General features: G+C 36.0%; 1 protein-coding gene across 1 annotated transcript in view; it reads right to left on the reverse strand.

Annotated features, from left to right (window-relative positions):
- The window catches only part of Shab (potassium voltage-gated channel shaker cognate b), a 251,737-nt gene that overhangs the window by 36,662 nt on the left and 200,443 nt on the right, over positions 1–14,632 (reverse strand). The window lies entirely within an intron of this gene.

Genomic DNA, 14,632 nt, shown 5'->3' on the forward strand with positions numbered 1-14,632 from the left:
CAAGCGTTGAGCCGTATCGCTTGTTTTTTTTATTGTTTTTTTTTATTACGTTTATGTTATTACGTATATGATGGGGTTCTCCCCTTAGTCAATACCACGCTCTTTACGTTAAAAGTTAAATAAAATTTTAATTCACACACACCTGAATCACAAAGGCCGTTTAATTAGAATAGATAGCTCTTTTGAAAGAACTAAAAAAAAACTGTAGCATAAAGAGCGAGGTATTGACTTGGGGGAGAAACCCCTCATATACGAACTAATTTCTGTTCATTTTAAGTTCTAATGTTGCTTATTACTTTCAGTTGAAAAAACTAGTTTTTTTTAAATTTAATTTCTGATCGTTTTTTAAATAATGCTTGGAAATCCGGCGCCCCCTTCATAGAAATGTCCCTTACCCCAAAGAAACATCCTCCACGGAAAAATTCTCCCGAGTAACCCCCTCCTCAAGCCCCCCTCCCCCCACAAAAAAAAATTCTTCCTGAAAATGTCTGTATACTTCCCAATAACCAATACAATATGCAAGCAATGGGCAGAGTTCATAGCTTGCAGCCCTTCCCCTGGGAACTGTGGGGGATTAAATCATCGTAAAAGACATATTTATTAGATTTTCGACTATGCCAAAGAAAATGGCTATCTCAAAATTTTAATTGGGTTACTTTGAGAAAAACATGAGCGCGGGAGGGGGCCTAGTTGCCCTCCATTTTTTTGGTCACTTAAAAAGGGCACTAGAACTTTTAATTTCCGTTCCAATGAGCCGTCTTACGATATTCTAGGACCACTGGGTCAATACGATTACCCCTGGGGAAAAAAAAAACAAAAAAAAACAAACAAACAAATGAACACGCACCCGTGATCTTTCTTCTGGCAAAAAATGCAAAATTCCACATTTTTGTAGATAGGAGCTTGAAACCTCTACAGTAGGGTTCTCTGATTCGCTGAATATGATGGTGTGAATTTCATTAAGGTTCTATAATTTTTAGGAGGTCTCTCCCCCTTTTTTTGAAAATCCGCCAAATTTTCTCAGGCGCGTAACTTTTGATGAGTAAGATTAAACTTGATGAAACTTATATATTTGAAATCAAAATTAAAATCTGATTCTTTTGATGTATCTGTTGTTATCAATATTCAGTTTTTTAGAGTTGCTGTTACAATTGAGCAGGGTCGCTCCTTACTTTACAGTTCGTTACCACGATCGAACTGTTTGATACGCCACTCAGTCAAGTTCACGCTGTTTAAAACTCGAGAACAAATCGTTTTCTTTGTTAGTTTCTTTCAGCCTAGCGCGAGACAAGACAAAGACAAGTGAACGAATAGATGGGAAATATATAATTTGGGCTATATATTTGCACATTAAGGGTGGGGGTGAGGGTAAAGTATTTGGACAGTTTTCACTATGAAAACAATTCTTAGTTCACATTTTGCGTGCAGATCCAAAATACTTTACCCCCCCTAGTTTGCAAATATATAGCCCAAATTTGTTTCTAAAATATTAAATTTTCATCATATTTTGTAATATTTCATTAGGATTGAGCGTCAAAGAAATAGGTTCCAATTAAATGAAGAGCTTGAGTGGCGTATAATACACAAGTACCAGTACCTTATCTTTTTCCTTTATTTTTCCTCTGTTTCTCATAAGATCTATTACTCAGAGACTTCTTGTAAAAACTCCTTCTCTCTTCTACCAAGTTTAAACCAAGTGCTCGTTAATATTCCTAGCTGCTTTTTCATCTTTCTCACTAAGACATCTTCTTCTACTTTGCAAACGATTTTCACAAATTACCCCCATTTACCTTCTAAGTGTAAAATTCTAAACTCTCTAGTTTCATATCCATTTATTCTTGAGAAGTTTGTTTCAAATTCCCATCCTGGACTCTAATGGCGTCACAAATACCCAGAGCACCGTTATCTTTAGATTTAAATTAATTCTAGACACAAATAGATGGCAACCATTACTTTTATTATTAATAATGGCGTTCGTATATACCTTAATGTCCGGTATCAATCCTGCAAGTCTTTGACTTACAATATTAAATTCCAATAAGTTTGATTTTGCAATAAAATTTCCTTTATTTTAATCGAAGTAACAGTTACCCTTCCTGAATTAGCTTCAAATGGTGATTCTTCCTCGATTGACAGGTTTTTTTTTCAAAACGCGTTTCTTAGTTTTCACTTGCGATGGGTTTGAATTCGTTTTTTATCAGGTTGCATCTGGCGCTGCAATCAAATAATCAGTAATGCTATTTATCTGCCATCATGTGCGTTCAATGCTAAATCATCGGCCATGTGATGACCAAACATCGTATCGGCTGTACCTAGATTATTGTGTCAGTTGCATTGGCGCCCATAAGCTGAATTTTAGGGGGGAGGGGCTTAGCTGGTCTAATCGGCACTTGCAGTGCTATATAATAGAAATCTCAAAACTAAAATATAAAATATAAGGCAGCATCATTCAACCAGGGGGGCTGGAGGCCCCCTTTGCCCCTCCATATGGGGACCCATGGTCAGTTGTCTTGTCTAGTTTTGCCATTTGTCTTGCCATCATGCGAGTTCCATGCTAACTTATTGGCCATGTTGTTACCAAACAGCGTTTTGGCTATAACTGAATTATCAAACAGTTCGTGGTAACGAACTGTAAGTAAGGAGCGACCCGGCTCAATGGTAACTGAAATTCTAGAAAACGGGTTATTGATACCAATAGATATATCAAAAGAATCAAATTTCAATGCTGATTTCAAATATATAACTTTCATCAAGTTTAGTCCTACCAATCAAAAGTTACGCACCTGATAAAATTTGGCTGATTTTCAAAAAAAGGGAGAAATACTCCCTAAAAATTATAGGATCTTAAAAAAAATCACACTACCATATTCCGCATATCAAAAAACCCCAAAATCCAGATTTCAAGCCCATAACTACAAAAATATAGAATTTTGCAGTTTTTGCCATAAGAAAGATCGCGGGTGCGTGTTTATTTTTTAGGGGGTTTGTGTGTTTGTTTGTGTTTTGTTTTTTTTCCCCAGGGGTGATCGTATCGACCCAGTGGTCCTAGAATATCGTGGGAGGGCTCATTGGAACGGAAATTAAAAGTTCTAGTGCCCTTTTTAAGTGACCCAAAAAAATGGAGGGAAACTAGGCCCCTCCCACGCTTATTTTTTTCCCAAAGTCACCCGATCAAAATTTTGAGATAGCCATTTTGTTCAGCATGGTCGAAAATATGATAAATATGTCTTTTAGGATGACTTAATCCCCCGAAGTTTCCAGAGGGAGGGCTAAAAGTTATGAAACTTTACCCAATGCTAACATATAGTATTGGTTATTGGGAAGTATACAGAAGTTTCAGGAGGTTTTTTTTCTGGCTGTGGAAGAGAAGGATGGGTCGATGGTTATGTTGGATGATATGTTCATTAAAAAAGTTTTAATTGAGAACGCAAAAACGCCATGACGGGGGCGCCAGAATTCCCGGCATTATTTATTGGTTATTGGGAAGTATACAACCATTTTCAGGAAGGATTTTTTCTGGAGGGGGGGGCTAGAGGAGTGGGTTACTCTGGAGAATATTTCCTTTGAGGATGTTTCTTTGGGGTAAGGGACATTTCTATGAAGGGGGCGCCGGATTTCCAAGCATTATTTAAGAAACGATCAGAAATTAAATAAAAAAAAAACAAGTTTTTTCAACTGAAATGTGAGAAGGAATATTAGAACTTAAAACGACCAGAAATTATAACGTATGTGAGGGGGTTCTCCCCCAAGTCAATACCTCGCTCTTTACGCTACAGTTTTTTTTTAGTGCTTTCAAAAGAGCTATCTATTCTAATTAAACGGCCTTTGTGATTCAGGGGTTTATGAATAAAAATTTTTTTTAACTTTTAAAGTAAAGAGCGTGTTATTGACTAAGGGGAGAACCCCTTCATATAAGTAATAACATATACGTAATAAAAAAAACAATAAAAAACAAGCGATACGGCCCAATAGTATTCGAAACTTTTAAAAACGAAATTTTGATGTCAATAAATGTATCAAAAGAATGTGTTTATAATGCTGATCCTAAATATATAAATTTTATTAAGTTTAGTATTACTCATCAAAGGCTACGAGCCTGAGAAAATTTACTCGATTTTTTAAAGAGGGGGAAACATCCCCTACAAGTGAAAGAATTTTAATGAAAATCACACCGTCAGATTCAGCGTATCAGAAAACCCTATTACATAGGTTTCAAGCTCATATCTGCAAAAATCTGCAACTTTGTATTTTTTGCCAGAAGAAAAATATACGAATATAGAAGTTAGTTACGTAAGTTAATTTGTAAAGACATCCATTTAGCAAAAGAAAAGTAAAATTTTTATACAAATAAAAGCTGCATTAACTAAAAAACGATCAGAAATTAAATAAAAAAAACAAGTTTTTTAAACTGAAAGTAAGGAGCGACATTAAATCTTAAAACGAACCGAAATTATTCCGTATATGAACGGGGCTGCCCCCTCCTCAACGCCTCGCTCTTTACCCTAAATTTTGACTATTTCTAAAAAATTTATTTTTAAAACAAAAAAAAAATTTAGCTTAACGCGCGCGGAGTTGAGGCGGGGACAGCCCCTTTCATATACGGAATAATTTCTGTTCGTTTTAAGTTTTAATGTCGCTCCTTACTTTCAGTTTAAAAAACTTGTTTTTTTTTATTTAATTGTACCTACAAAAATGCACCAGCCCGTTACCATTGTTATCTTCCGTTCCTACACCAAATTTACCAAATTTACCAAATTTACCTCTTTGTACCAATTTGGGCAATAAAGTCCTACAATAACCTGCAATATTTTTATCGGGGATCTGGCCAAATTCTTCCTGTAACTGCATGTAAATTTCATCTGAGTCACTACTGTCTCCTTCATATCAGTCGGTTTTGCCGGGACACATAGACTGACACCTTTCACTATTGATCTTAAAGTGTGCAAGTAGCATTCTATTGTTAATACCTTCCCAATCTAAGCAAGACATAGAAGTTTAATTAGCCGTCATAAGCCATACTCCCTGCCTACGCACCATCCTTTATATCTCCGCAATTTAGTACGCATATCATCAAGTTTTATGTTTCTTAGCCTGGGATATAAGTTTTTGAAACTGCATTGAGTTTAGGATATATTTTCAAACGTTGAGCATAGGATATAAGAAAACAGACGTAGGTTTGGTATTACAAACTGCGTAATTATTATGAGGTGAACACCCAGACAAATTCCCATATTTATACGGCTTTAATTTGGACTTGACTCCATTGTGGATACAAATGACTGTTGATGAAATGGCAAAATGTTATATATTTAAATATTTCTGGAAACGGTCTTATTACAAAGCATTCTGGTCTTAAATAAAACAAGAAAATACGTCAAAGAAATGGCTTTAAATAATGTGCTTCACACTGAATGAAAGAGCAATATTAATAATGGCCTGGGAATGTGCAGCAAAAAGGAACAGTGGCAACTAAAAGAAAAACCGTACAGAAGAAAAATTGGGAAACCTAGACTGGTTTGACCTTAAAACAATTGGTTACTTCAAGAAATTTACCCATATGGCCCTAGTGAATGCTTCATTGTGTACAGGGGAGTGGGATCAAAAAGACCAGAGATGATGAAAACCCAAAATAGGGGCCAAGTACGTTATCTGAGTAAGTAATTCTCTCTTCAGCAACTCATTAAACAAACAAGCTTCTGTCATCAAATGTCATCACATAAAACAAACAAGAGGCAAAATCAAATTTTAAAAAGTTATGATCGTTTATACGGCAGAAGTACAGTCAGAATCTGTCGAATTTCATTGCTTAAGCCCAAAACTTTAATTACAATTTCTTGTAGAAGAAGACTTTAGTCACTAGTAAATTAACTTTGCTATTACTGATTAACTTATGGAGGTTTCAAAAATTAAAGCTGAAAATACTACTTATACTAATTGATATCAAGTTGTTAATACAAAGATAAAGAAGTACAGCCAAACTAATGACCCCCCTCATTATGACGTATGTGGGGTACATGTATTTTAGTGTAGTTGTGCGTTCTGTCTAATTCTGTCCAAAAAATTTGCCATAGGCCTACTGTTTGTGTAAATTGATAAAAAAAATGAAATAACTCAACAAAAATGATAATATCAAAACGGCAAGGAAAGAAAAACAAGAAAAAACGAGGAAATCCACTTGAACCGATGAACAGAGAAAGCTACGAAGAACAGAAAACTTCCCTGATCACTTAAAATCCCTTTGTGCTGTAGTAACTGTAATCCGTGAATCACTTAAAATCCAGAAAATAATTTTGTCTTTTTATGGCTTCTACAAAACCTGGTTTTCTACAAAACCTGGTTTTTGTTAATTTACTACTACTACTACTAACAACTCACCGCAGCCTTTTTATGGCTTCTATCAGATCTGATCTCTGCTGTAGGTGATCTATTAGATCTGATCTCTGCCCTCCCCCCCACACCAGCGAAGCTGTGGAGGGGGGGGGCTGATTAGCATGTCGAGACCCTAAACTACAAAACGTGGCTATTATTAATTTATTACTACTACTAGGCTACTAACAACACACCGCAGCACCAAGCCGCCTGAGGCCAACACAGCTACGCATGCTCCTCCTCCATCCCAATCTATTCAAAGCCTCCTTTTTTACACCCGCCCACGATGTTACCATTTCCTTCAAAGCTTTCTTTATGACGTCCTCCCACCCCAGACGATGACATCCTGTTTTCCGTTTAGCCCTAGACGGTTGGCCGAAAAAAACAGTCTTCGGCAATCTGTCATCCTTCATCAGCACAACTTGCCCGAGCCACCTCAACCTTTCTTTCATTATAGCCCTAGAGAACGGTATTGAACCACATTTTTCGTATAGCCTATTGTTTGAAATACTGTCAGTCAGCCGGGTACGTCCTTAAGCAATTTCTCTGGAAAATATCTAGCAAATCTTCATCCGCTTTTCTGAGCGCACATGCTTCAGAGCCATATTTGACCGCTGTCATCACTGTAGCTTCTAATATTCTAATCTTGGTTTGCAGAATTATCTTCCTATTCTTCCAAACTTTTTTTTAACTGTGAAAAAAAAAAACACCCTGAGCCTTTGCTATTCAACTTTTTACATCTTCACTGCTCCCACCATCTTTACTAATGATAGTCCCAAGGTAAGTGAAGCTGCCCACCTGATCAATCTTTTCATTACCTAACGTCACCTTTTCATCTTCACTTATTCCCAGCCTTAGTGACTTAGTCTTCTTAACATTAATTTTTAAAATTATTCTAGCACCCTGAACTAACAAAACCTCTAAAACTTCATTCATTTCGCTCACATTTTCATCTAGGATGCTTAAATCATCAGCGTAATCTAAGTCCAGGAGACTTTTTCCTCCCCATTTGATTCCGTGGTCTCCCATTGCCTTTCCTGCGCTCCTTAAGACAAAGTCCATCAAAATAATCCATATAAAAGGGGATAGAACACAACCCTGCTTAACTCCTGATTTAATACAAAACCAGCTGCTAACCTCATTTCCTACCTTAACCGCATTTTTATTAATTTGATTTGCACAATTACAGAAAAAGGGGACGAACAATCTTTAGAATTATTCAAAAATTTCAAAAGAAAACGAAAGGTGATTAACGGGATAGCAGCCTCACTCAAATATAGAATAATTGTTCGTTTTGACTTTTAATGTCGCTCTTTACATTCAAATTGTTTTCCTTTATCACTTAATTAACAAGAACCTTGACCGTCAAGATTTTTCTGATCAGCAAATAAAAGCAATCGACCCCCCCTCCCCAATCCACGAAAAATCAGCTATCACGATTTCGTTGCTTATTTCTATACATATCTGCCAACACACAAACACAATAGGGGGTTGTGTTGTGGTTAATTGTGTTGTGGTTAATGTGTTGTGTGGGGGTTAATTGTGAGTGTTATGTAAGCTTGATTATAAGTCTGGGTATGTTATTGAAGTTTGTGGCAAGAAATCTGATGAGTTACAAAGAAGTGAATGGAATTCAATCAAGCTTCGTTGAGATTTGTTACTTTTTGTAGGTGGTTCTATTTTTAGGGAGGAGTTTCCTCTAAGGAAACTCCCTCGAAAGCTATACCTCTGAACACTTTTCTCCTTCCCTCTAAGGCTATACCTCTGAACGCTTTATATTTTTAACGTGTTCCTAATAACACTCACTCATTGCCAAATATGATTCAAACTGCTTGTCATATAATAGGAGATCGCCATGAAATTTTCATGATTTTCAAAGGGTTTACCCACATTTAATGGAACAAAAGTAATAGGCTCTATCTATTTTAATATCTACGAATAGGTATTTTGACTAAAGGCAAAAGTAGGAGTCTCATTTTTTCCGGTCTCCATATTTATTTCGATAAAATATACACAAATATGTATATGAAATGGGTGGTAATTTTTTCTAGGTAGATAAAGGTAAAGAATACAGCATTGTACTTTACAATCCTTACTGACGGAGCTGATCTCCGTTTCATGGCTCTTCAGCCAAGAAGTGTATTGGGGGGTGGGGGGTCAGCCATCCTGTGCTTTGGCAAACCCTTCCTGTTTACCTTCCCCGGATTTTTTCAGGTACCCATTTAGAGCATGGTCGAATCTGGCTGAGCTTACAGAGTCACGCCATTGACCCCCGTTACAAACCAAATTACCAGCAACGCCAGGTCTCCAATCCTCGTCCTCACGGCCAAAATTTTCAAGTCTAGCGTGCCAACCGCTTGGCTAATTTTACCTAAAGACCGTGAAATCTCGAGCTTTTTACGATTACCCTATAGTTTCTAAAAATTTTCCCACAAGTAACTATTTTTACTGTTTGGCCAAAACTACAACCCCCCCCCCCAGAAAAGCCTGCATAAATACCTCTATACCATCTATAAATTAGAACTTTTTTTTGCTGGAAATTGAACAAATTATATATTATTGGGCTTGAGCATACCTACTTCAGCCTTACCCATGCCGAGCCTCGTCAGCTTATATCCGTGTAAGTATATACATTTTAACCTTGGCATTCACCTTTTCCTTCCTTGAACTTGGCAGAAATAAAATTTCTCGAATTTCACCCTCTGTAAGATTTAAGCTAGGAAAGTAAAGCAGAGAAAAACGAATATCCTCAAGGGAAAATTTGTCATTCTGTTTCAAATATTTCTTTCTATTAGTCTAGATGAGACGTTTGAGGAAGGGAGCTGAGATAGGCTCTGCATTTTACTCTTAAGTAAGTACATGTAATATCATCGGACCGTTTGACAGACATGTGAAGAAAGCTAAAAGAAAATTAGAGCCTTAATAACTCCAAAGGACAATTTCAGTTCCCTTGACAAGTACAGAAAGAGCTAAAATCGGGACTATGAATGCAGTGAATATGGGAAAAAGTGATGACTATGATGTTGGTCAGATATCCAGTGAACCATGTTTAGCGTTGAGACTGGTAAGATAAACCAAAGGAAATAATTAATTCTAAAAAGAAGACGATAAAACTAAAAAGGAAAGAAAACAGCGAAAGAAAACAAAGGAAAGAAAACGGAAAGGAAACAGCAGGAGTCCGGGAGTCCCGGACTCCTGGCCAACTTAACAGCTGTCCCATGACTGATGTAGTTTTCGTGGGATTTCAGAGAACCCAACTTTCTTTTGGAGAAATCTCGAAAATTTGGGGATACTTTAAGCACTGATTTCGTGGCTAGGCTTTGTGGCTACTGTTACACTTCAACATATTTTGTTAGAAACGTCTAGCACATCTTTTTTCTTTATTTTTAGTGTTTTAGGTTTAAAATCAGTTTTTCCTACCCTTTTTGTGATTTTTTTTTTAAACCCTTACTTTAGAATCTGTTTCCTTTTGTCTCCATTTTAGTACTCGCATTTAATTTTTGGTTTTCATGTATCGCCTCTTTTTAAATTCTATAAAATGTTTTTTAACATTTCCTATATTAAATGGCTATTTTATGAATGATTGATACAGCTTTTTAAGGCTTTTACAGTTTGTTTCTTTTTTTTTGCTGCAAAATTTATAGCTCTAGCTATACTAAGAATATGTCACTAATGTCTGGTAATTATTAATATACTCTGCAAAACGGTTGAAAATCCTCTTAACACAGTTTATGAATGGGCTTCCTGGGATTACTTCTGGTGGTAGAGAAACAACTAATCGTTAGATGCAGCGTTATGATATGTGTAAGGTTTTCTACATATACACTGGTAAGGTTTTCCGCTACCTTACCGCTACACTGGTAAGGTTTTCTGAACGAGCGAGATTCTGACACGTTGTTCATCTGTGTAAATAAAATCGAATAAATGTCTGTCCGTCGACAAGAAACTTTAAGAAGCTATTGAGAAGGAGTACACTATTGCGAAGGTTTTAGGTCTAAAATACTCCCCCCCCCCGAAAGACCTTCTTAATCTTTGGAGTACTTTTTGCGGTGACTGAAATTACAGATCACTGAACACAAATACTTGAAGGTTGCTTCCAATCACATTATTAACATTTTCTGAAGATTAATTATCCTACAATCCTAATCTAATTTTTCAAATACTTTTAAATTTAAAAATGTGGCCCTTATTCTACACGTGGGAAAATTTTCCAGAGGAAAATTGTCAGAAAGCAATTTTGTGAGGGGGGGGGGGGAATTTCCTGTGGGATTTGGGGTGGGGTGGTGAACGTCATTGAGCCTTTCGGGGGGAGAAGCATTGGAATTTTTTGGGAGGAGAACTGTCCACGGAGAGAATTTTCCGAACAGAATTTTCAAATACTTTTCAAACAGTTCGTAGTAACGAACTGTAAGTAAGGAGCGACCCGGCTCAATGGTAACCGAAACTCTAGAAAACGGTATTTTGATACAAATATATAAATCAAAAGAATCAAATTTTTAAGCTGATTTCAAATATATAAATTTAATTGAGTTTAAGTACCCATAAAAAGTTGGGCGCCTGAGAAAATTTGGCTGATTTTCAAAAAAAGGAGGAAAGACCCCCTAAAACCTATAGAACCTTAATGAAAATCACACCATCATATTCAGCGTATCAGAGAACCCTACTGTAGAGGTTTCAAGCTTCCATCTACAAAAATGTGGATTTTTGCATTTTTTGCCAGAAGAAATCTCACTGGTGGGTGTGATTTTGTTTGTTTTTTTTTTGTTTTTTTTTCCCAGGGTTTATCGTATAGAACTATTTGTCCTAGAATATCGTTGGAGGGCTCATTGGTATGGAAATTATAATTTCTAGTGACCTTTTTAATTGACCAAAAAATGGAGGGCAACTAGGCCCCCTCCCACGCTGATTTTTTTCCCAAAGTCACCTGATCAGAATTTTGAGATAGCCATTTTGTTCAGCATGTTCGAAAATATAATAAGTATGTCTTTTAGGATGACTTAATCCCCGAAATTCCCGGGGGAGGGCTGAAAGTTATGAACTTTACCCAATGTTAACATATAGTATTGGTTATCGGGAAGTATACAGACGTTTTCAGGGGAGATTTTTACTGGTAGTGGGAGGGGGGGGGTCGGGGGTTATGTGGGAGGATCTTTACATGAAGGAAGTTTTAATGGGGGAAGGGACATTGCTATGAACGAGACGCCGGACTTCCCAGCATTATTTAAAAAAGATCAGAAATTTAATATAAAAAAAAAACAAGTATTTCAACTGCAATAGCAGCAACATCGAAACTTCAAACGAACAGAAAATATTACATATATGATTGGGTTCACCCCGTAGTCAATACCTCGCTCTTTAAGCCAAAGATTTTTTATTAATTTAATAAGAGCTATTTATTCTAATTAAAGGCCTTTGTGATTAAGCGGTAATTTTTAAAGAATTGGAACAAAATTCGAAATTTCGCTTAAAGAGCAAGGTATTGACTAGGGGGCGAACCCCCTAATAAACAAATTAAAAATATATGAATATAGAAATTAGCTACGTAAGTTAATTCGTAAGTTACGTATATTTATTACTAATAAAAACGTTCGTAAATATAATTAAAAAAGTTTCGAGAAAGCCATTTAACTAAATAAAAGTAGATTAATATGAAAATTTTGTTTTAATTATTCATGTACGGTGAGCCAAGATCAAAAGCTGTATTTATTCAAAAACGTTCAAAAATTAAATAAAAAAAACAAGTTTTTTAAACTGAAAGTAAGGAGCGACAATAAAACTTAAAACGAACAGAAATTAGGCCATATACGACAGAGGCTGTCCCCTCCACAACGCCTCGCTCTTTGCTCTGAATTTTTAATATGTTTCACAACTTTATTTTTTAAAACAAAAAAAAACTTTAGCGTAAAGAGAGAGGCGTTTAGGAGGGGACCGTCCCTTTCATATACGGACTAATTTGTGTTCTTTTTAAGTTTTAATGTCGCTCCTTACTTTCAGTTTAAAAAACTTGTTTTTTTTATTTAATACATTTAAAAACACGATCGTTTAAAAATAAGATAAAAACAGAAATACAATTAATGCTTGGGAAGTATTTTCTGTGGAAGATAATTTTCTGGGGGATCTTTCCATTGCGAGAATTTTTGGTGGAGGGGGATTTTCCACAGGGAGAAATTTTTCGCGGGGGAATCTCCAGTGGGGAAATTTCCAGTTCAAAAAAGCCCTGGAACATAAAAAAAGCCTTAAGAAAAATCCTATGAAGTTCAGTCCAATTTGAGACGTTTTGTTAGTCCAAGTTTTAATTTTTTGCAGTTCTAGTTTTACTAGTTCAAATTTTTTGCTAGTTCATGTGCGATCTTCCAATTCTCTAATTATTTTCTAGATTTGACGTTACGGAAAAAACGTTCTCTCTATATTTATACGCTTGTCTGGCTTACAAAATTTTCCTCTGACATAAAATTTCAAAACAAAGTTATCTGAAACTATTAACAAATTGATTAAGAATTAAATAGATGACGAGTGTTCAACTCTAGCACAAAGGCAAGGAGGGGCCATATGGCCCGTACTCCACAAAAACATGAAGAATTTTCTAATAGTTTCCAAAATTTTTACATTCATTTGTTTGCTTCGCTTCCTCGACCCCCCCTCCCGTGAGAGCTCTGCTACTTGGTTGCCCGCTCAACCATTCATAATTTCAAAATAAAACGAAAAATAACAACTTTCATTTATGAAAGTAATCTCAAGTGATTTTTTTTAAAAAGGTAAGCATAGCATATCAAACAGTTCGTGGTAACGAACTGTAAGTAAGGAGCGACCCGGCTCAATGGTAACCGAAACTCTAGAAGACGGGTTTTTGATACCAAAAGATATATCAAAAGAATCAGATTTCAATGCTGATTTCAAATATATAGACTTTCATCAAGTTTAGTTCTACCCATCAAAAGTTAAGCGCCTGAGAAAATTTGGCTGATTTTCAAAAAAAGGGGGAAAGACACCCTAAAAGTTATAGAACCTTAATGAAAATCACACCATCATATTCAGCGTACCAGAGAACCGTACTGTAAAATTTTCAAGCTGCTATCTACAAAAACGTAGAATTTTACATTTCTTGGCAGAAGAAAGATCACGGATGAGTGTTTATTTGTTTTTTGTTGTTTTTTTTTTACCAGGGGTGATCATATTGGCCCAGTGGTCTTAGAATATCATGGGAGGGTTCATTGGAACGGAAATTAAACGTTCTAGTGCCCTTTTTAAGTGACCAAAAAAAATGGAGGGCAACTAAGCCCCCTCCCACGCTTATTTTTTTCCCAAAGTCACCCGATCAAAATTTTGAGATAGCCATTTGGTTCAACATGGTCAAAAATACGATAAATATGTCTTTTAGGGTGACTTAATCTCCCGAAGTTCCCAGAGGGAGGGCTAAAAGTTATGAACTTTACCCAATGTTAACATATAGTATTGGTTATTGGGAAGTATACAGAAGTTTTCAGGAAGTTTTTTTTCTGGTAGTGGGAGGGAAGGGTGGGTCGGTGGTTGTGTTGGAGGATCTGTTCATGATGGAAGTTTTCATGGGGGAAGGGAAATTGCCATGAAGGGAGTGCCGGACTTGCCAGCATTATTTATTGGTTATTGGGAAGTAAACAACCATTTTCAGGAAGGATTTTTTCTGGAGGGGGGGGGGCTAGAGGAGGGGGTTACTCTGGAGAATATTTCCGTGGAGGATGTTTCTTTGGGGTAAGAGACATTTCTATGAAGGGGGCGCTGGATTTCCAAGCATTATTTAAAAAACAATCAGAAATTAAATAAAAAAAGAAAAGTTTTTTCAACTGAAATGTAAGAATTAATATTAGAACTTAAAAGGAACAGAAATTATAAAGCATGTGTGGGTGTTCTCCCCCAAGTCAATAACTCTCTCTTTACGATACAGTTTTTTTAGTGATTTCAAAAGAGCTATCTATTCTAATTAAACGGCCTTTGTGATTCAGGGGATTTGTGAATCAAAATTTTTTTTACTTTTAACGTAAAGAGCATGGTATTGATTAAGGGGAGAACCCCTTCATATACGTAATAACATATACGTAAAAAAAAAAACAATAAAAAAACAAGAGATACGGCTCAATAGAAATCGAAACTTTTAAAAACGGAATTTTGATGTCAATAAATGTATCAAAAAAATGTGTTTATAATGCTGATCCTAAATATATAAATTTTATTAATTTTAGTATTACTCATCAAAGGCTACGAGCCTGAGAAAATTTACTCGATTTTT

This window comes from Artemia sp. Qi Xiang Cuo, chromosome 11 (genome assembly GCF_049724085.1).
Source record: "Artemia sp. Qi Xiang Cuo chromosome 11, ASM4972408v1, whole genome shotgun sequence".
Lineage (NCBI taxonomy): Eukaryota > Metazoa > Arthropoda > Branchiopoda > Anostraca > Artemiidae > Artemia > Artemia sp. Qi Xiang Cuo.